At 48.0% G+C, this 22182-nt stretch overlaps 1 protein-coding gene across 3 annotated transcripts in view; it reads right to left on the bottom strand.

The window, feature by feature from the left end:
* ST6GAL1 (ST6 beta-galactoside alpha-2,6-sialyltransferase 1) overlaps nt 1–5592 on the bottom strand; it is a 41633-nt gene extending 36041 nt beyond the window's left edge. The window contains exon 1 of one of the 3 annotated variants that reach the window (XM_064666988.1): nt 5443–5592. The gene's annotated coding sequence lies outside the window, so the exon portion shown is untranslated. Of the gene's footprint in view, nt 1–5399 lie in introns of all 3 variants that reach the window. The other 2 variants (XM_064666989.1, XM_064666987.1) reach the window with 2 other exon arrangements.
* Nucleotides 5593–22182: the final 16590 nt, after the last annotated feature.

Here is a 22182-nt window from a genome sequence, read left to right as displayed (position 1 = left end):
TGTACCAAAGTTATGTTATGTATGTATGGACGTAGTTAAGTTATGCAGAACTAAACCTTTGGGGAAAGAGAAGAAAACCCTAAACCCAAACAAATAAATAAACATTAAACAACCCAACTTATATAACAAAGGATCATGCTCAAATTTTCAGTCTTGCTAGGCAATGCAACTCAGCATGAAGGCATCTTCTCTGAGCAATCAAGAGATTTTTTTTTTATTTATTTATTTTAAATGCAAACTAATTGCTTTTGAGGTGCTCTGTGCCTCAGCTGCTGTGTTCAGAAGGCACAGAGCTTGCACACTTTCCTGAGGATTCTGCATTACAAACAAACATAGGGGTAGGAAAAAAAAAGTCATTACTCTGGTACTGCCCATTAAATGTTTTTCCAAGGTAAAAAGCAGGTCCTTGAGACGAGCATGAGGAAACCAGGACTACAGATTTCTTTTAGTTCCCAGGAGATCCATTTTAGAAAGCAGTTATCATTGCTGCATGACTGCCATGGAAATTTTTATTGTCATCCCATCCCAGTGAGTATCACCACACTCTCCCCACAGACTCGGGACTCCGTTGGCACACACAGGTTATCTGCAGAAAATCCAGTGAACGAAGTCAGGCTGATTGGAACACCTTTGATTTCCTAATCAGCAAGTGCTGCACCACAAAGACAAAGGCAAGCCATAATGCATATTAATGAATTAATCCCTGCTGTCAGCAACTGCTATTTTTCTGCAAAATTTTACAGTTGAAAATCCAAACTGCTGCAGCCATCCTAAGAGGATGGATGCAACACTGATGAGGGGAGCATTAGCTTGTTTCCCTCACCCCCAGGAATCCCAGGCACAAGCCAGGGCTTCGTGACAAACACTTCTGCCAGTGCCAAGGGACCTGCTGAACAGCTCAGTATGCACAACACAGCCAGCCAGATTGGCATCCTGTGCTGAATGCTTTGGGTTCTCCACTTCCTCCGGCAGCACCGAGGTATGCACCAGCACCAGCTTCCCTCAGTTCATTTGCAGTAGCTGCCAGTTCCCGGAGGGAACACAGATTGGGAGCACAGAAGAATGTCAGCACAGTCTGGCACAGAGCTCTCTTCTGCGTGTACTAATGCACCATTTCCAGGCAAAGGAGTCTGGGGCACAGGAGACAATATACAAAAGCAAAGGCCTCCCTGCACTTCAGCATCCTGCTGGTAAAAGGGGGGATACTCTGTGCAGTGTTTCCATTTTAAATAAAGGTCTCGCAAACAGACCTTTTTTTAGCTATTACAGAAAAAGAAACAGCCAGATGCTGTGTTGCAGCTTTCTGCACCACCTCTGCCTGAGAACGGACATTGTGGTAACTTGTGAGCAACAGACCACAAGGAAATATTTAAGAACATCTGATGACTTGCTGGGAGAGCTGAAAGTTCAGAGACACCCCAAGCCAAGCATCTCAGGCAGCTTCCAAATGCTGAGGCAGAGGCACCACTTGGAACCTGCTGAGACAAAACCAGAGGACAGACTTCCTCTGCTCTGGTTTCACAAATCCCCATTCTGGTTTCACAGACAAGCTCCTGGACCATGTGCAGTCTACTGGTACGTGCTGGGAAGCACAAGCACACCAGAACAGGCACTTCTTGTTGCTTCCCAGCATTCTTCAAACCAAGGGATCTATCCTGCAGAGCTGAAATCATGACAGGTAGGAATGGGTTTAAGTGCTGCCTTAAAACAACCGAGTCACTCTTTTGCAGACCTAGTTCTGGATTCTCCTTTTTATCATCGTTCAGCTCCTCACTCTGGAATCAGCAGGAAAACTCATCTGTAACAAGCAGATATGCATTAACATCAATATCATCAGTGACTTGCAGGGAGCGGTTTTACGGAAGAAGCTTTGGGTTTACATCTCACTTAAGGCTGAGCTTGCAGCACATACTTCAGAAAGGCAATAAAACTTCTTTTTTATCTATAAGCACGTGGCTCAAATATGTACGTTTTTCCAAGGTTTTTAATCACACAAGTGATAACAATGATCTCTGTTGGCTAGACATCTAAGAGCACTTTATACTGAAAGCATCTTATTTCATCTTCTAGTTTTTTCATCAGCACAATTATAATAAAAAGAACATTCAAAGGAACCACTTATATTTCACACTTCATTGACAAGTTACCAGTCAAGCAGCGCAGACTTCGAGCACATCTGAAGTCACCAGGAATTTTAGTAAATCTCTACATAATCTCAATGAAAATGTTCTTCAAACACAAAGATCTCCAGAAGCTGGGCCACCTTACACTCAGAAACAAAGCCCATTCTTGCTGAAGCAGTTATAGTGAAAGCTGGAATATGTAGGTCAGCAATCTAAGAAGGGCTATGGTTAAGACAAAGTATCAGATTGATTCTTAATGCTCTTTGATTGCTAATCCTGTGCATAATTGTGATTTACATCACTCTACCAAAATCTGAGGGCTATGGAAAAGATTCGTGCACTTTTTAGAAGATCAAGACAATTCTGCCTGATCTTTCACTGTGAAATTTATGAGTGTTGAGTAGAGAACAGGAAAACAACATTTTCACCAAGAGCTGTGTGCACCACTGAGCACAAAGGGAGGAGGACCATTACTCAGTGGCATCATTCCTGCCCTTCCCAAAGCTGCCAATGCAACAGATCAAGGGTGTCAGGAGAAGCACTGGACATCAAAGAACTTGAGTTCGAATACCTCCTCCACATCAGTCAGCCTGCAAGCAAAGGGCAGGACAACCTGACATGGATTTGGGCCAGCACCCATTACCATCCTCCAGTTCTTACAGCCTGGAGCAAGACAGGAGCTAGGTGAGATATGTGCTGCCAAGAGCCTGTGGTTAAAGGCGCCAGTACAGGCAGTGCCATGGACACACTCCCTCCAGCACAGGGCTGCCCTTCAGTGTCCCTCCATCCTCCAACAGAGGCCAGCAGGGACATAAGCCTCTGAATATACAGTAATCTGCTTCTGCAGCAGTTTCTCTTGCACCACTGTCTCAAGGACAGAGTTAAGATACGAAACATTACAAGGTGCATTTGCTTTGCCCTTAATTAGACCACCCCTGTCCACCTCATACTGGCACCTCTAATTCATCCCACGCATTTCCCACTTCTGCAGGAGATGACTCTGCCAGCAGTCACTGCAAACCAAGGTTTAAGTACTTGCCTGTTTTGTCCCTAGAAAACTAGGTCTCTGAGAACAATGATACACCTTCATTTCCACTGTTTGGTTTTAACAAAATTAGAGTATTTGCAAACAAACAGTAGCCACCAGAGCAAGCAACTTGCTCATCAGAGATTCATCAACACCATTGTGTCAAGGAATTAGGTAGAGATGATCACATATTTCTCCTGTTTTCTGAAACCTCACATCTGCTGCCAGCAGAAGACACATACACGCCCAGCTGAGCACTGCAGCTCCAGTGGTTATGCGGCACCTCACTGCACTGGGGGTCTATCTCCATTTTCAGGCAAGTCACCTCTTTTGTCAGAGGCACACATTTTGGCACTAAATGAAGGAAAGAAAGCCAGCAGATAGATTTATGTGGAACCAAGCTGCACTCCTGCACAGCTGTCCTATCCCCAACACTGACAGCAGCTGTGCCAGAGGTCCCCCAGCACACACCTCAGCACTGCGGAGCTGCTTGTCTCTGCAGCACCATCATCAAACCAACTCATTTGCTAAACCAGAAGGAAATAGATGATTTACCTGGACTCAGCACCTCCATCACCTCCAGAGCAGCAGCTTGTGCCACAGCAAGGAGAGCAGTTGCCCAGAGCAAAGGAGCCCAGGAGACAGGCTGTCTGTTCTCAGAGGTCCCCAGGTCTGCTGACTTCAACCCCTCAAGCCCTCACCCTCCAACATTAAGAACTGCAGCTCATAAGGAAAGTTTGCCTCATTAGACACTGTTGGCCTCTATGCCAGGGGCCTTCTGGGGAAGATTTCTCCTGGTAATATTCTTCCTCCTAAGGAACAGTTAGCATCATTCCTATCTATGTGAACTCCTCACTTATTTAAAGCTTCACCTAAACCTTCCCTGACACAGTGATGAAGCACAAGGGATGTGTGTTTGTTACCTTGTCCTGGACCCCAGCAGATAAGGGCAACTCTCCAAGATGCACAGCAAAGCTCAATAAAATAAATGGTTTAGCAGCAAAACCCAAGGACAGAAAGCTGTCCCTTTTCCCCTCAGTAACACACCTGCCCCATTCTGCTGGGGTCTCCTTCCACAGACTCCTCTCTGAAAGCAGGAGGATGATGTAGGCTTGAATCACTGTCCTCCATACATTTAAGGTTATCCCAGCTCAGAAAAATGATTCCACAATCTTTTGTGTGAGGAGCATTATAAAATCCCGCTAGGTTAGCTATCAGTCTTTAGGCAAGTGCAGTATTGTAAGCGTGCCACTAAAGGAGGAGTTGCACATAGCAAGTTAGATTCATTCCTCACATATTAACAGGCAGCTCTGGTTTCTCACTCCCTCACAGTCAGGAAAATGTCCTGCTAGATTCAGCTGCCCCACGATGGCACCTTTCCGCTCTCAGATATTTGTTTTGACACTGTCCGTCGTTAGATCCAGTTGCATCAAGCGGATGTGGAAACAGCAAAGAGCAGCAGCAGTTCCCACTCCTTCAGCCCCTGTTCCCCTTCTACCGCCCTGATTTACCGGGGGCTCATAAACACAGCAATAGAGATTTGCCCTGAAACAAAAGCCTAGAGCACGAATTATTCACTCTCTCTGCAGCCTGACCTACTGTGCGCTATTAAAAACGAATGCAGCTACTTCTAAAATTACTCAGAGCGTGTATCCCTTGCTACAACTCGCAGGTCCGTGCGGGCTGACCCAGGCCAGCAAGGATCTGTCAAAATTTAGGCGAGGGTAAGCACAAGCCGGAGGGAAGGCAGGGGCCGCGATCTGCCTTATCCCCCACCCATCCTCTCTCCCTCAGTGGCGGAACCGCGCGGTCTCCGCGCCCACCACCGACTTTTGTGCTGGCAAAGCCCCGCCGAGCGGGGAGAGAAGCTGGGGCAGGGGGGACGGGGAGCCAAGCAGCCACGGCCGCACACGTCTGTCGCTTCGAAGTTTATATTGATGGGGTTATAGGGATAAATAATAATAAGAATTAATAAAGTTAAGAGTTGGCGCTCGTCCGCCCGGCGCCGCTCCCCGAAGCCCACCCACCCGCGCGGGTCCGCCTCACGCCGAAGCCGAAACCCCTGAGGGCGGCGGGTCCGGGCTGGGCACGGCCCTTCCCGCCCTCCCACGGCACCTGCGACCACGCCTGCCCCTCAGGCAATGCCTCTGTCACCGCCGACCCACCGCCGACCCGCCGCCGCTCACCGCCGACCCGCCGCCGCTCACCGCCGACCCGCCGCCGCTCACCGCCGACCCGCCGCCGCTCACCGCCAGCCCGGCCCCGCCGCCCCTCAGCCGGTCCCTCACTCACCGCCGCCGCCCGCCTTTGTTGCCGCCGCGGCCGAGGCATTTAAGGCGCTGAGGTGGGGGGGCGGGGGCCGCCGCTCGGGGGAGGTGCCGCCGCCAGCCCGGCTAGCTAGGCGGGTACGGGGCATCCTCCGCACCCGCGCCGTCCTCCCACCACGGCAGAGCTGCGGAGAGGAGGAGCGGTGCCTCTGACCGGCCGCCCCCAGTACAGCACAGCCCAGCACAGCCCAGCACAGCCCGGGCACCCCTTTAGCCCGGGCAGCGGTGACACCAGGCTGGGGAGGGTCTCGCTCGGTGCCGCACGTGTCCCCACGCTCCGCAGCACCCTCGGGTGGGAGCCCCACCGCTGGCCCTGCCCACCGGCCTCGGGGATCTCGCTCTGGAAAGGCGCAAAAAGCGATCGTCCCCTGTTACTGGCACGGGCAGAGCTACCATCCAACTCCATCATTACGGACTCATTTTGAATAAACACTGCAGATACGTCAATACTTAATTAGCGAGCCGCAGGCAGCCTCCCCCAGCACCTATTTTAGGGCCGCCCCGGGAGAGCCCTCTGGCCTACGGCTCTCTTGGGTCCACCGAGGGATGGCCGTGGCATGGAAAACGGGGCACACGGCTACTGGCTGGCTTAAAATTGCCTCAGCCTTTAACTACTTTCAACCTCTTCCCTGTCAAACGTACAAGCACGAGCAGGGATCTGTGCGTGCAATACATTTTGCCAAACTGTGTATTAGTCAGCATCCAGGCAAAGTAACCTGATTATTGTGATCATAAAAGCTTGAACTCTGGGTCCTGGCCATGCAAGCCAAAAACAAAGGTCCTGCTTAAATCAGCACCAGTCCCCATTGTGGGCAATCAGGGCTGCAGGAGATGGTACATTGTACCTATCCTGGCTGCTGCACTTCCACTGCTCAATTGGAAAGAGCAAGCAAACTGTTTCTGAGGTGTATCCATGTTTTTCCACCTTGAAAGGAGTCAGCATCTAGTCTGGGGTTATATCCTTCCAGTTTGTGTCCAAAATCAGCATCTCACTGTGCATTATTCCCACCTTGCCTGGAGATGATGTTCTGCTGCACAACGTACCTCTGCTCCCACTGGACAAAGCAAGATCTTCCCAAGGGCTTTCCAACAGCAGAGAAGATGAAACATCTGCAAGGACAAGTAAAGTATTTCCAGATAAACCCTCAGAAAAGAAATAACCCACAGTGCTGTTGCAGAATGCAGGTTCACACTGTAACCCCATCCTTTCCCCAGGTACTCCCGTTAAGGCCGGTACCAGTCTGAACCAGGCTCGGGGTGGGGGGGGAATCGAAGGGGGAGACACGGCTTTCATGTGTGATGCAGCCAATTCCTGGTTGGAGAGGGCTGCATCCAGGAGAGAAGCTGGATAAGGAGCTCTCTGCAAGCAGTTTGATGCACTGCCTGGGAGAATCAGGGGAGCAGATTCTTGATGCTTGCCTGGACCAGGCTGGGGCACAGGGCTTGGTCCTGGACAAGTTTACATACAGCACCCTGTGCGCTTCCGGCCCCTTGGTTGAGAGCACTGTTGTTGGAGCGTGAGCACCAGAGCTGAGGTTTCACAGCAGGCAGACACTTTCCTGCACAGGCAAAGTCGTTTAGGGTACTTCCTGGCCTTTATAAGCTGGTTAAACTTTACATATATGCTGAACCCAAAGGCAGATGAGTGTCTGCAGCTTCTTTGAGTAGGGACCTAAGTGAGACAGGCAGCTGGCCAGCCCACATTTACCACTAATTGGGGTATGTTTATGTGGATGTTTGCTCAGAAAGGTTTTAGCCTGGGCCAAGATCCTTCACTGCGCATCTTCCCAGTCCTTTTGCACTTAGACTATGTGGAGGTAGGTACATGCTGTCCATGCAAGGAGATGCACAAAAGCCTCCTGCCCTTCCCTTCGGGGGCTCCAGGTCTGGAACACTGCAGTGTTCCCCTTTCTGCCTCCCCCTCCACCCACTCCTCTTTCGCAGAAGTTCCCTTCTTGCTGGTCCTTGGCTCCATCTCAGGTTCCTTCTGGGCTGCACTGCTTGCAGGATGGATCATAACAAGTTCACCTGCCTGGATAGTACAGAAATCCTCAAACTACTGTAAGCAGTTCCCCTCCCCTCCTGACACTGTTCATCCCTCCCTTCTTTCTGTACCAAGGTTTCAGACCGTGGCGGTGCCAGAGGAGGGACCACACATGGCGGAAGGAAACCTTCCCCTACCTTTGGAAATGCTCATAAAATCTGCAGATAACCGAAAACAGTCTGCTGGAGTCCAGGAGCCTCTGGGGGGGGGGGGGGTGAACCTCACCCACTCACCTTGCCATGCCCCTGGGGAAGCAGCAGAGGAGACCACAGGGGAAGCAAGGGAGAGCATCCAAATTCCGGAGAGATATGCTGAGCTGTGCTGGCTTTTTCAGGCTGATGACTCCTACCTTCCAGCAGAGCTTCTTTATGGAGAACAAAGCTGGCATCAGCATCTTCATCCAAGCCATTTTTTCCTATGCTGCAGAAGAACTAGCAGTTCAGGGAAAAGTGCTGGGAGTCATCGTCATTGTTCTCTATTCATCACTCTAAAGAGATGAGCAGACTCAGAAGAGGAACAGGATAAAAAGGTGGCTGTTGTCCTAGCGTGCTCTTGTCCTGTATCAGCCACATCTCAAGCCAGTTCAGGGATTCTTGTACCCCCTCAGCATTGGCAGCTGCTGCTGGATGTCCCAGTGTTACTGATTCTCCAGATTCTCCAGTGTCCAGTGCCCTCAGTGCGTTTGGTGGAAAGCAGCAGGCACATCTGGGTGCTGGCTGAGAGCTTTGCCCCCAGGGCCATATGTATGTGACTTGTAGTCATGACTGAATCAGTGGGGAGGGGGCACAATTACCTGTGCATTGCTAGAAACCTCCCAGACAAGCACTCAGCTGCTCAATGAAGTAATTAATATTTATGCGTCATGCCTGCTAATATTAGAAGTTCGGGAATGGTAGATAATGCTTTTATGAGGCTGTTAAAAAGAATCTTTCTCAAAGACTCCTTTACCGAGAGGCCTATAAAGGTGGGTTTGAGTGTCTTTTACATGAAAAAATATTTTGCCACATCTTCAATCCCTTAATTCCTTGCTTAAAGCTCTAATAGCTTTATGATAAAAAGTTGCCACCTTCTCAACTGCTTGACCTGATTGTCCTTGAACTGCAGGAAAACCACACATGCTTGGGCAGAGCAGTTGCAGGGAAGTCCCACCATGCTTGGGATGTGCAGTGGCAGAAATTTTCTCCTGAAGCTTCTGGCTTCAGCACAGTGAAACCAGCTAACAAAAAATATTGAAACTAATCTCAAAAACCCACATTGTCCGTCCTTGCTGCCAAAACCTGCATTCTTGACAGATGTTTGTCTAACGTGGTCCTAAAAACATCTATTGGTGGAGACATGCCAACCTGTGTCTTTTCCAGTGCTTATTTATCTTGCAGTTGGAAAGGTTCTCTCAATGTCTTTTCAAAAATATTATTGCAATTTTCCCCTATTCCCAGTGGGAGACCAATTTACTGCCTTACTCTGTGGTAGTCTTTTATACTCTTAAAGGCTTAACTCATCTCCCTAGTTCTCCTTCCACTGGATTAACCAATGCTAGTTCACTCCGCCTGTCCTCACAGGTCACATTTTCAAGTTCTCCCGTCTTCCTTGCTGCCCATATCCAGTTCCTCTCCAGTCAGGCTTTATCTTTTGACACCTGTCCTGAAGCCTGCCCTGGCTTGAGCAGAGGGAAAGGGTTGGATGGGATGTAAAAGTGTACTTCTGTTCTGCATTCTCCATTTCACTTCCTTTGCTCACAGGGGTGTTGTTGGCAGCTTGTGTTCAGCCTGCTATGGTCTGCACTGACCAAGGATTTTTTGGGATGACCAGTGCCCAGCCAGCCCCTGGCCAGGATTCCCAGGTGGCAGCAGCAGCCAGACCCCTGCTCAGAGAGGGACGCTGAGCAGAGAGGAGGATGATGCCACTCAGCCTCCTTGCCCTCCTGCACATGTTTTTTCTCCTGGCCCATTTAGGAACTTTAGATTCTTGCACAGGCAGGATAAGTCTTGTTTTCTTAATTCCCATGGCTGCACTTTCCAGGCAAAAGTGAAGAAAAACAGGAGTTAGACCACGGTGTTTCTTCCCTTGGCCAGCTGCAGTCTCCTGGGGCTGAGCGAGGCCACCAGAGCCCGTGATTCATTATGCCTATGTTGCATTTCTCTCTTTTGTTGGGACACTGCTATTCAATAAAAATGTGATGCATTTGACTATGGCAGAAATGGCAGACTCCAGGCAGCAAGAGCAACCAGAAGGGAGGATGTGTAATCCCTACTGGCACACACGCAGTGTATACACACAGCAACAATTAGGCAGGTTCAATTGTCTCAGATCACAGTCTCAGATGTTATAAATGCAAGTCCACACACAGCCCAAGCTAAAACAGGCAGATCCCATTTTTTTTTTTTTCCTGGAAAATTCTGTGTCACTGAGTTGTCTCCTATAGAAGAAAGCAAAATCTCACTCTGATCCGGGAATTATCTGCCTGCGAATGGGTAGCACAAATCCCAGCAGCCTGTGGGCCAGGCTTTCTTCTGCAATTCTACTGCACAAGCACAGAGTTTAGGGTGGCACAGCAGCCTCTGAACTTGCATCTTCCCTTCATCTGTCAGAGGAGGGAGGGGGGCCAGAGGCTGAGCTGGGACATGGTTCACCAGGGATGCACCTTTGTCTGCTCAGCTACCTGTCAGAGCAGCCCAGGTTCCCCTTTGTGCTCAACAGCAGGAGCCAAAGCTTGAGGGGAAGGTTAAATACATGTCAGTTTAAATACACGGCATGTATTAAATGCAGCAGTCACTCCTCCCTCTGCCCAGACACCTCATGTACCAGGGCTTGGCAGGGTGCTGGATTCACTGCACGATCCAGCCCCTAACCAGCAGTTTGAGCAGAGCCCATCACAGCAGGTCACAGAAGAGGGGTTTTCTCCCATGTAGTTTTGGTCACAGTGACTGACCACACTTGTCCTCTGCCTCCAGGGGCCTGTGCCATGGCCTGGGTGCAGCACAACCCCACATACACTGTTTTATAACCTCACTGGGCTGTGGTTATAATTTCCCAGCAATCTTGTAGGCACAGCAGTGGGGCAGAACGGCATAGGCAAAGACACAGGTAACCCAGCCCTGTTCATCTCCCACCTCCTCCCAGGCTGGCACAGGAGGAGGTTGCTCCAAAGCCAGATCGTGATGCACAGCAACATGCCAATGAGAAAAATCACACCACTCCCTTTGGTGTTATGTTCCAGCCAAGCTAAAAATAAACTGCAGGTAGCATTTTCTTTGTTTTCTTCACACAGTAGAGAAGATTCAAGTCTGAACAATTAAGACCTAAAATGATTCCTGCAATCAGCATCCTAACATGATTATGTACACTGCTGGTGTCTTCAGCTTCTTCGTTCATGAGTATAAAGTGAGGAAGAAAATAGCATTGAGCGCTATTTAGGTAAGAGAAAAATTCACATACTTTTAAGCTTAGCAGAATCAGATTACAAGTGACATTTTTCCCCTCACCTCTGCACGTTATCATGATCATGGTTAAAAAAACTGTTAAGTTAGCCTTTCTGTGAAAGAAAAGAACTTCAGCGGGAGAACTTGAGGCCCTTGCTGTTGCTACAGAACCCGCTATCCCCCCCAAAACCAATTTTTAGACTGGTTAAGTTCAAGTGTAACCAAAACATCTTTAAATTACTTCTTGCACAAAGCAATAAAGCGATATCATAAGTGTGGAATAAAGTCCAGTGCTACTGACCCTGTGAGCCATAAACCTACAAAGGCAGCAGCAGGAGGCAATCAGGATTTACCGTGTGAAGCTGCTTGAGTAGAAAGGGACTGGGAGTAGTGGTAATTTCTCCCAAACTCATTTTCTGGAGGTGAGGCGTACTGCAGCCCCATCAGCGCTCTGGAGGAGGGGGTTGTCTTCTTTGGAGCACAATCAACAGTTTGGGAGGTCAAGAGATGAGCAAGAGAAATTTCCTTGGACAAGAGTAGAGTTCCCCGGCCCAGACTCATGGGCAAGAGGAGACTCCTTGCAGAATCTGTGTTATTTCTCACAGATGCTTGTTTTTCAGGCTGGCAGGAAGAGTGCAATTGCCTGCAGCCACTACACGGTGAGCGTTCATTCCTGTGGGTCAGTAGAGGTCAGTGGCCATCCTTTAAAGATTTCCTGCCTGCAGAAGAGCTGCCCTTCCCTCTGCACACATGGGAGTGTAGCCATCAGACCCAAGACATGACTGTCAGCAGTCCCCAGTCAGACTTTGGTTGAAGATAGCCCCAAAACTTTGTTTTTGTTGTGGTAATTCAGACTCTGGATATCTTTGGATTACCTCTCTGGCTCAGCTCCAAGAGCAGCAGTTTGCTTCTGTGCAAAATCAGCCCAAATCTGCCTGACTTTGCACTGAAGCAAGTGAAGAGATTTCACAGGCTCTGCTCTACCACAGTGTGGGGTCTCTTAAGTGTTTGTGTTTTGGCTTTTTTTTTTTTTTTTTTTTTGGAGAGGGGAGGAGGCAGCAGCCTTCCCTGTGGAGGTAAATTGCACAGCCCTGAAGTAGTAACACACCAAACCCCGTGCTTCTCCTCTCTGTACTATAAAACCACCACAGGTCAAACATAAAAGCACATCTGACATGGTCACAGTGCCCTGAAGTTTTGCAGAGTCTCTATTTTCTTGCCCAGAGGAATATTCTGAGCCAAAAGTTGCTTATACGGGAGTGTTATAATTTTGTCCTCTTGTCCTCCATGAAATGCAACCAAACCACATGGCTCAAAAATCAAATGAGCTTGGTCTGGGGCTGGCTGGCTTTCTATAGCAATTAGACTGTGGGCAATAAACCATTTCATTACAAGGCACTCCAAGGTCTGACCCCGAAGAAAAGATCTGACACTTTGGCCAGCACCTGCCCTTAGTGGTAACATAATGTTTTAATGAAAACCAAGAACTCCAGCGTGAAAACCACTCATTTTGAAGTGTTTCTATTGATGAATTTTAATGAAAATATTTGTCTTAAAGTTGTTAGGGAAAAAATACAAAACACACAGCAAAAAACTTAGTTAATGGAAAAATAAAGTCAAGGAAACATTTTAAAGTAGTTCTCATCAGGACAAACTCCTTAGAGTCCTGAACAAATAAATGCAACATCTCCTACTGAGAGGTTCCAGCCCAGTCCAGAATTAAGGAACAGTGTGTCCAGACTCTCTTCTTCTTACTCTATCTGGTGTATGTATGCGTAGAGTTGAAGAATGTGCAGAGTTGAAGAATTAGGAGCTTATCTGAGTTGAACTCAACCCAGTAAGTCTAAGAAATCTTTAAAGATACATCAAAACTCAGAACAGGCTGAACAGAAAAAAGTGGCCTTGGCAGAAACCATTTTTAGTTTCATCTGGAACACAGGGTGTTTTTTGTACTCATCATGCGATCCCAGCGTATGCAAGGAGTGCTTTGGTTTGGACTAGGGATTTTTGGTTCTGCTTATGAGAGGGCATCACCTCTCCCCGTTTCTTGTCCATGGCAAAGAGACACAGGGATGAGGGGCCTTGCGCAGGCTCCACACTTCTGCAGGGTGTTCTCATCTAATCGATAGAGTTGTCTGACTGAAATTAAAGCAGAGCTGAAATTAAAGGATGTATTAGACAAGGTTTAAGAAAAGAAATTATTGCTTACCTTCCTTTTTAGTGAACTCATGATAAGCCAACTGATGTCCAACTATACGCTGTTCCTGCCTGCTTCTACAAACTCTGTGTTACCCTACGACCCCTTCTTTCCTTTAAATCCAGAACAGTGCTTTGAATTGATGAAACTGTAAAATTCCTTCCTGAAGTAATTAGCTACCTGATATTGGGCAATGCTGTGCTGGAAAGGGCATGGCTTTCCACTGTCCCTAGCAGGGAGGCAGCAGGATATTTTTGCCACGTGTCATTCACATTACAAGTTTGCAATTTCCCCTTGGTCCTCCTGGGTATAGTTTTATTATCGTATCTGTATCTACATCCTTACCATGCTTTACACCTTGAGATCCTGAACTGATCTGCCAACTAAGTACCTGCATTTTAAGTCACAAATGTGGAAATTCAGGGACAGATTTTACAGCCCTTACACTGTCGATCCTGTGTCCGAGACACTCCACCACAGTCCCACCATGATGTTGCTCAACACAGCAACATGCCACAGATTCTACCTTTTTTAGATTTCCAGAGAACTGGTTGGGGTAGTGAGCAGTATTTGGTCACTCCTTTTATGATGGTTCACTGGAAAGTCAAGTTTTTTTCTTTCTCATTCTTGAGCCTGCTATTAAGATGATTTTAAGATCAACAAATAAAATTCTTTCATGTTCAGTCTTGATGTTGGTTTCCTGAAGAAGTGCAAAAAGAGGTTGTTGTATAAGGGTGCTGGAAATGCTGATGACAGCATGTCCTGCGCCCATGCTACACATGAGACAACAACAACTGTGGATCCTTGTTTGAGAAAATACATTAGGGGAGGCAAGGTATCCAATAAGATGCAGCTGTCTGGCATGCTGGATTTTTAATCTGTGTCCAAAATAGGACTAAGAAGAGCTCACTCAGCATCTACTTCAGCAGCACCTGGAAAGCCACTTTCCAGGAACACTGATGCTTGTGATACTTGGCTGCAGTTGTAGCATCACAGCAAATTTACTCCAAATGAGCCCTGATGTGACAAACTGGGGACTGGGACTGAGCCCATGCTCACCCTGAGCCCTGCAGCCTCGTGTTCTAATAAAATATCTGGAATTTCTTCTACTACAAGCATAGCATAGAGGTGTCAGTACAGCTTGTCAATCCATTACTGTGCTTTAACATCAAGATGCACTTTCTTGGGGCTGATTTCTGAAACACTCAAAGAGGGAAAGTCTGTTGTCGCTTCGGTGACTGGCAACCACATGACTCCCACATCTTTGACCACTCCCTGTGTCTGCAGTCGTGCTGCTGCCCCAGGCTCGTCAGAAGAAGGACACCCAAGCCCACCAACACCCACCTCTCCTGCTGCCTGCGTGGAGCCAATTAGGAGTGCAAGACAAACAGCAGTGGATTTACACAAGGCAGCAGCACCCCCCAAGCCGATGGCTGTTCCTTTTCAGCCTCTTCCCAGGAGCAGATGGAATGCAGCATTTGCCTCAGTACCATTTCAGCACCACAGCATCATGAGCCAGTGTGGTACTGCACTGCTTGGGTCGGTGCCGTAGGAGCAGCCGGGCCCTGCTGTTCTCTTACACCAGCAAGAACAGGCTCCTCTCTGCTGCCCCTCCTGCCCGCTGCTCCCAGAAGACTCCCCAGCATTGCCACTTGAGTGAAAAGGATAATTTAAGTTTTCTCTCTTTAAAATTCACAGTATTGCATGCTTTTTAGAGAAATAGTCATCCTTCACCATGCGTCCCATGGACTCGCTCAGTAGCACTAGTTACTGTATGACTGCTGGTTTCTCAGAAAAAAATTGGGAAAGAGAAGGTGACAAAAGCAGAAATAAAAGAGAAAAGCAGCCTATCCAGACAGAATTTTAACCCCCCTGTCAGAAGTGTGGCTCCACTAATGCTGTGCATTTGGTGCAGCACAGGCTCAGGAGATACCCAGGACTTCCTTTTGAAACATTAGCAGATTAACTAATCAAAGTTATCAAAATAAAATATTTGAACTCTAAGTTATACTGGTTACATCTCTGGGTCAGGATCTGAAAACCTTTTTCTTTTCCCATTGTCCTGCAAAGTGCAGGCTCTGATGGCTGGGCTGTCTGTGCCTCAGCCCTTCCACATCCTTCATGCTTCCCTTCTTCCCGAGGAGGGTGAGGGGATGCTGCAGAGGAGGATGGGAAGGGGATTGGCTGCAGCCACAGTTGTTCTGGCACCAGGAAGGACGCTGGTACAGGAGGATTCAAGAGGTCAGAGGAGAGGTCTGGCACTGGCTGCAGGAGAGAGCTGTGGAATGCTGCTGATGGCAAACCCTGCTCTGCAGGATGCACACTAGCACCAGAGCACTTATGGTAAAGCACAGTATCCCTAAAAGCACCAGAATTACTCTGGAGACCCACAGTCCACTGGAAACCATGCATCTGAGGCCAGAGATAAGTAATGTTTATATTGCTGAAGGAAAACATATACAGGATTCTTCTCTGATCTTGAGATTCCAGATGAATACAGAGTCAGGGCAAATAAAGATGTCACTGGTTCATAACCTATGTACAGGAATTTCCAGAGAATTATTTACACTGACTCTGGTATATCTACCTGTGGGAAAATACAGTTACAAGCAAAGCATTTGGGATGAAGTCCTGCAGTCCTCCTTCCTCCTAAACACACCCTGCCTGTGCTATTTGCTTTAGTAGTGTTTAAATGAAGGTGTGTGGAGGCCTCCCAAGCATCCACACAGCACTGTCTTAGCTGGTGGCCCTTAACACCTCTCTGGTTTTGTACACAATGCCCAAAAAACTGAAGTGCAACTTTCCATTTAGTACTGATGTGCTGGAGAAACAAAATCCTGGATATTCTCCTAGTGTGGTAGCAAAGGCAGGAGGGCAGAGCGCTGGTGTGACCAGTTCAGGTGCAAAGCTGCCTGTGCTTACAGGGAGGCTTTTCTGAGCTGCCTTATTCATGGCTGGTGTGGGGATGTGTTCAAACTGCCTGATACAAAGAGATCTCCAGCCCACAGCCTTGACTGTCCCTTGGCATGGAGAGTTGTGTTCAAAGCACAGCCTGGATGCCACCCACCTGCCCTCCTATAGGGCATAACTACCTGTCTGCAGATGGCCATGCCTGCAAAGCAGCTGCACACCTTGGTTTGAAGCACCAACCTTTGGCTCTTCATCCCTCACTTGCAGCTGCCAGCTCAGCTCTGCTGGACCTGCTGCAGGGCAGGAAGGCAGCTCCTCACATAGTGGATGCACCTCCTCAGACAGAGGAGGGACCACCTGATTAAGAAGGTTTAAACATAATGTGGAAAATCAAACAAAAATACCGTCTCCTCTTGGCACTGACTTAAAACTATTGTGTCCTCAGCTCACTGAGCACCACAGGAGCATCCCACCCTGCACACTTCCTGGTGATTGCTGCTGCTGCTTTCACTGTAATTCTTCCTTGCAAATTAAAGAGAGATTCTTCTAACGTTGAGGAAAATGACAAACATTTTCCATTCCCTGCTCATTTCCTACCTCACTTCCCTTTCCAGTCACTGAAGCATGAATGGTGTATCAGAGGAACTTCAGCCTGTTCTTAAAACAGTCTCCATCTCATCCACTGCTTTCTGCAACACTGACCCCAGTTACTGTCACCTTAATATTTCATAGTACTAACAATAACCCTACTGCTCTACCATCCTTTGGATGTGTAGGATCATATTTCTTCACAGTTGCTGCACAGAAAGCTTCACGCTTTCACAAGCGTGGCTCACGCTTTCTAGATATATTTTATTTTTAATGCCATGTTGATTTTCTCTTTCATGCATTTAACACCTTGTCCCTATAGGTATTACAGCAGCCTTCTCTACTTTCTTTTACCATATTTCCCACTTCTTCTAACAAGGAACCTTTCAGCCTCCTTGCACTGTCTTGCAAGGTGCCTCTCTCGTATCTCCAACACTTGAGCTCTTTTATTTGCTCACTGTTAGATTCTCAGTTGCTTGTGGCTTGATCCTATCTCCATGCCATATAGCCTTTCCACATGTTGTTTTCATGCCTGCCTCCTCATCATCCCCATCAGCTGTGAATGTAGCTTTCTGAAGCATTTCTGGACCTTCAGGCTCCTTGGCAATGCCTGCTCTGCCCCATTCACCATGCAGCCTCTTGCCCACGCTCTCCCTGCCAGCCTGGCTTCACTCCTTGCTCTTGGCCCATCTCAACCTCAGAACATCCTGTTTCCATCTAGTCATGGGCAGACACAAATTTCTGTCAATGACAGAGGCCAAATCTCTCTCTGGTGGGAAGCAGTGACTCTCCAGGCTCAGGCACAGGTGTGAGCACCGTCATGGCCAGCTCAGAAGCTCGGCATCCTCCAAGCCCATCCTCCCCACAGTCGTACAGCTGATGCAGAGGTGCACATGATTCAGGCCAAGTCCTCTCCTCCTGCTTGTGAGGGCAGGATGGCAGCAAAGGCAGCACATTCTTTCCAAGGGAGACATCCCCAAGGCAGGGGAAGATAGAGATGGCATAGATCCCATGTCAGCCCTCACCCCCGTGGCTGTGGTCCCTTTAAGAGCTGTGCAGCAGTTCTTCCAGAGCTGGGGACTGCCATTCCAAGGATGATCTCCTGCTAGCGAGATGGCTTGTCGCTCCAAAAGGAGGAGGGAGGAGAGCAGTGGTATGGATCCACATGCTGCAAGATATGTCAGACCATGCAGTGCTCAGCAAACAGATGCTACCCATCAACTCTCCCAGGATGTCTGCACAAGCATAGGGTCCCCAGGGACAAGGTTTCCCCTCTAAAGGTAGTGTTGTGATTAACTTTCTAATTAAAGGAGAGGGGCAGAAGATGTGCCCTTGCAGCCTGCCCAGCTAAGAACACAGAACACAGACCTCCCCTGTCTTGCACTGTTCATCACCTTTTGCTTAGAATTCTAAGTGTCATCAACTCTATTTGCTTAGAATTTCCCCATGCCAGAGAAGAAATGTTGCTTCTCAACACTTAATGAGATGAAAGCTCAGACCATGCCTTGCTACTTCAGTCTCCAAGGGTATCCTTAAGGGTGGCTTTCCACCTGCAAGGCCAGCAATCCCTCTGCACGAGTGGTTTCACCTTCTGGGTGCACAACATCCACTCCCTTGATGCTGGCATACTGATGTGTGCTGGCCCCAGCCCAGGCTCTGCCCCTCAACATTTTTGTCAATGCACATGAAACTTTGTTCACAGTAACTGTCCTCTCCACCTGTTCTGGAGCTTTATCCTTCCATCTGTTTCTGTACAGACAAGACACCAACTGCAAATCCACAAACCCCACAGCTCTAAACGGGAGTTACCCCTGGTGTCCCTCAGCCCACATCTCTTCTTTTCCAAGACACAACTTCAGAATCAGATGGGACTAGGAGTCTCTTATGTAAGGGTGTGTGAAGGGGAAGCTGTGTATTGAGAAAAGATCTCACAGAAATGAGGTTCACAAGGGAAGACGATTTCTGCATTACCTACAATAAACAGGAAGCAAAGACTCACTGTTAGGTAAGAACAGCAAATAACTCTTACCTTTTCTCAATAGCCAACTGAGCTCTAAAAAAGGGTTTACCCTCTTACCATTTCCTGTTTCCATGGTGGCAGGGTGCATCCCCTGCTGACTTCTGGCAGCAGATTCAGCCCCTGGTTTACTGCAGGGAGTGGTGGAGCCAAATGTACCCAAGTGGAAGATGTGTGCTCACCAGTCTGTGCCATGCAGCAGAGGGATGAGCACCAGAGCCCCCTCCACATGTCTGGCTGGAAAGAGCGAGCTGGCCTGGACAGAACCTTCCTTGAAAGAGAAATCAAGCTTTTCCAAGTCTTCTTTGAATGTGTTGGCAAAGGGCCACCTGCAGCCACTGGCCCCATTCCCTCATGTATGAGTGTTTTTACTCACAGGAGCCCAGAGGCAGGGCCAGGGTTAGCAGAGATCCGTACATATGTAGGAGGAGGCTGTGGTTTTCAGTCCCATCTGCAAGGGGTTTGGATTGCAAATTCCAGAAGGCTCCAACTAAAAGGTGGTTTGGGTTTAGAGCAGCTGTTGTTATTTCAGCGGCAGCAACCTGAGAGAAACATGCAAATCTTTCCCTACATTTTATTAGTGACTCATCCTAATCACGCTGCAAAGTCCTTCCCAGTGACCATGATGCTGCAGGGGACAAAAGGAGCGGGTGTAAACATAGGAGATGGAAACAGGTGGAGAAAGCAGGTATGGAATGTGGTAGAGAGTAGCTATAAAATCTACTCTACCTCAGCTTCCCCAAAATACTTGTGACAGTTGAAAAAAGATTCAAGCAAAAATTTCAGTCTTTCAAGGAGGCAAATGGCACCTGGAAGAGAAGAGGAATAAAAGGCACATTTTTTTATTTAATATATCTACATCAGAGGCAGGAGGTCTGTGCAAAAGGTGAGTGGAGAACAGTAAGCAGGTTATCGTAGTGTGCTACATAGATTTTGAAGATATTGAATTCATAGATTAAACTTTGAAAAATGTTGGATTTTAGAGAAACAAAAGGAGCAGGAATCTTGCAAAGAAGCTTTTATACACAGAACAAATACAGCCAGATTATATGTTCTCTTCTGGAGGACAGGGTATAATGGGCTCAGAAATTTAAAATGGAGGAAGAGATTGCCAGAACATTCCTCCTCAAATATAGAAACCCAGAGCTGGAATGGGGCAACATCCACAGGTTGTGAAGGAGTGGGGCTGCAAGGCTGGGTGGGAAAGCAGAGCAATATTGGAGCAGACCAGCATGGAAACCACAGGAACATGCCAGAGAGGGCAGAAATAGGAGCTCTGGGGAAATGCTTCTTGCAAAATCCACACTGAGCAAAAAGGCAGGAGATGGTCATAAGGAGCACAGAGATGGTGGGAGTAAAGAGAGGCCAGGACAGAGCTGCCATGAGTGCAAGGTGCCCAGACATAACCTGAGGGAATAGTTAAAGGAGTCATCTCAAAGAAGAGACACAATAGAATAGGTTCCTTTTCTATGGAAAATCAAAGGATGACATCCCTTGCCTGTGTTCAGAGCTAAATAAGTATTCAGAACAGACATTTCCCCATGCTTAGAATAAGAGGTTATATTGGGGGGAGGGGGCTTTTCCACACTGGGGGCTTCAGCTGACTTCCTCCAGGGGCAAAAACAACCAGTCTCACCCCAGCTCATCACTCCACACTCTTAGGAAAGCATCGCCTTAGGAAACAGCCATTTGGACTGCAACCTGTGCCTCAGTCCATGCACACAGGGTGACAAGGGACACCATGAGCCTTGGGGCTCGTATGAGTAATATACTGAAGTGCCGATAAGCAATAAAAGAAACACAAGCAACACAAGAAAACTTCATGAGGCTTCTGAAAGACTGCTTCTGGTGAAATACTGCTTCTAGTTTTAAACCCAACAGCAGCATCTTAACAACCTTCTTAGAGAAAAGAGAAACTGGGCAGGGATTACAGGTGAATTCCCATCCATTGCAAGGGGTCAGCAATAGGCCTCCACCTTCAAAACCAGACTCACTGGGAACAGAAAGTTTCGCCATGAAATGCAGCATCCCCAGTCTCTGTGCTGCAACTGTTCACTCTCTGGCTTCCCTGGGTAAAACAGGGGGAGGTACAAGGGACAATCTTGGGAAAGCCCATCCCCAGTTAAGGAGCAAGAGAGGCTGTGGAGGAGCTGATAGCCCAGAGAGGATGGAGTTGAGCAATACTGAAACCAAACCACAGCAAAGGCTTCTGTGCTCTGCAGGTGACTCACCAACTGACTGGGGTGGCTGCTGAACTGCTGGGTTTCACAGCCCACTCTGTAAAGGAAACAGCAGGAGGGTTTCTGTACCTGAGTCTGGTCACCACACAGCAGCCTTGGGATGCACTGATGGAGAGAGGAGCTGCAGCTGAATCAGGTTCCCACTGACACTCCTTTACCACCTCTTGTCACCAGCACTTCTTTACCCAGCTATAGTAAATCTCATCATGCATAAGTCTGTCATTAGCTATAAGGGTTAATTTGTGCTGCCCTCTGACACTAGCAGTGGAAAATACGATTCCAGTGCTGCCAGGTTCATGTCCTGCTCAGGACTGACTGCAAATAACAACCTGAATGTGCAGAAGGTGGGGAAAACCCAAATGCTGACTGAGCAGTGTCAGAAATAGAGGAGTAACAAACTGTTTGAGAGAAGCTGGGTAAAGTAATGAGGAAAGGGAAAGAAGAATATTTCTTCTTTCATGGCAACATGGCCAATGCTCCTCTTTGATAAGCATGTAGGAAACCTCCTTGCAGGTGATAGAGCTGCTCTGGGAAGCAGGAGAGCCAAGGTTTGGACCCATACAGCCAAGGAGACCCCTGTGTCCCAGGTGAGGTGGCAGGGTCTGTTGCAAGAAGCGAGCCACTGTGGTTAATTTAATTGTACTTATTCTACATCAAAAAGCAGGTAATCTTAGTCTTGGAGAAATGCTTCAGCAGCATCCCTGGGGCTACATTTTATCTCCATCTCAGAGTGTCAGAAACATTCTGCATTTTGGAGTCATTGCAGTGCAGCCAGAGCATGCTGTCCCAGAGGGAAAGGCTGGTATAATGCCTTGCACTCACAAACTGGAAAATGCTATCAAGGTAGCAAATGCTTTGTCAGGATGGTGGCAGGGTCTGCTGGGGAAATGTCATAACATTTTTAATTAAAACATAAAGACACGCTGCGTGAACAGCAGTCACCAGGGGATGCACGCAGAGATGCTGCTTTCCTGCTTCTCAGAAACAAATACAAAAAATGACCAGACATGAAGTCAGTTATTTTCAGAGGTATCAGAAAAGGCACTACGCACCAAGGGGACAGTGGGAGATGCACAGAGCCCAGAAACAAAAGCGATACAGTGAAAGATGACAGAGCCATTGAGCACAAAAGCACCCAGATTATCTCCAGCACGCATGCTGGCACTTGCAGGCTCATCATAAACTTCAACAGCAGAGCTGTGAGCAATTATTTCTGGTTCAGCTGGATACAAATATTTGCAAAGAGCAAGCCAAGAGACAACAAACAGACAAGCCATGGGGCTCAGGGGC

This window comes from Pseudopipra pipra, chromosome 10, assembly GCF_036250125.1.
Source record: "Pseudopipra pipra isolate bDixPip1 chromosome 10, bDixPip1.hap1, whole genome shotgun sequence".
NCBI classification, from domain to species: domain Eukaryota; kingdom Metazoa; phylum Chordata; class Aves; order Passeriformes; family Pipridae; genus Pseudopipra; species Pseudopipra pipra.
The sequence above is the reverse complement of the archived record's forward strand: the minus strand, read 5'-3'. Positions and strand labels throughout refer to the sequence as shown.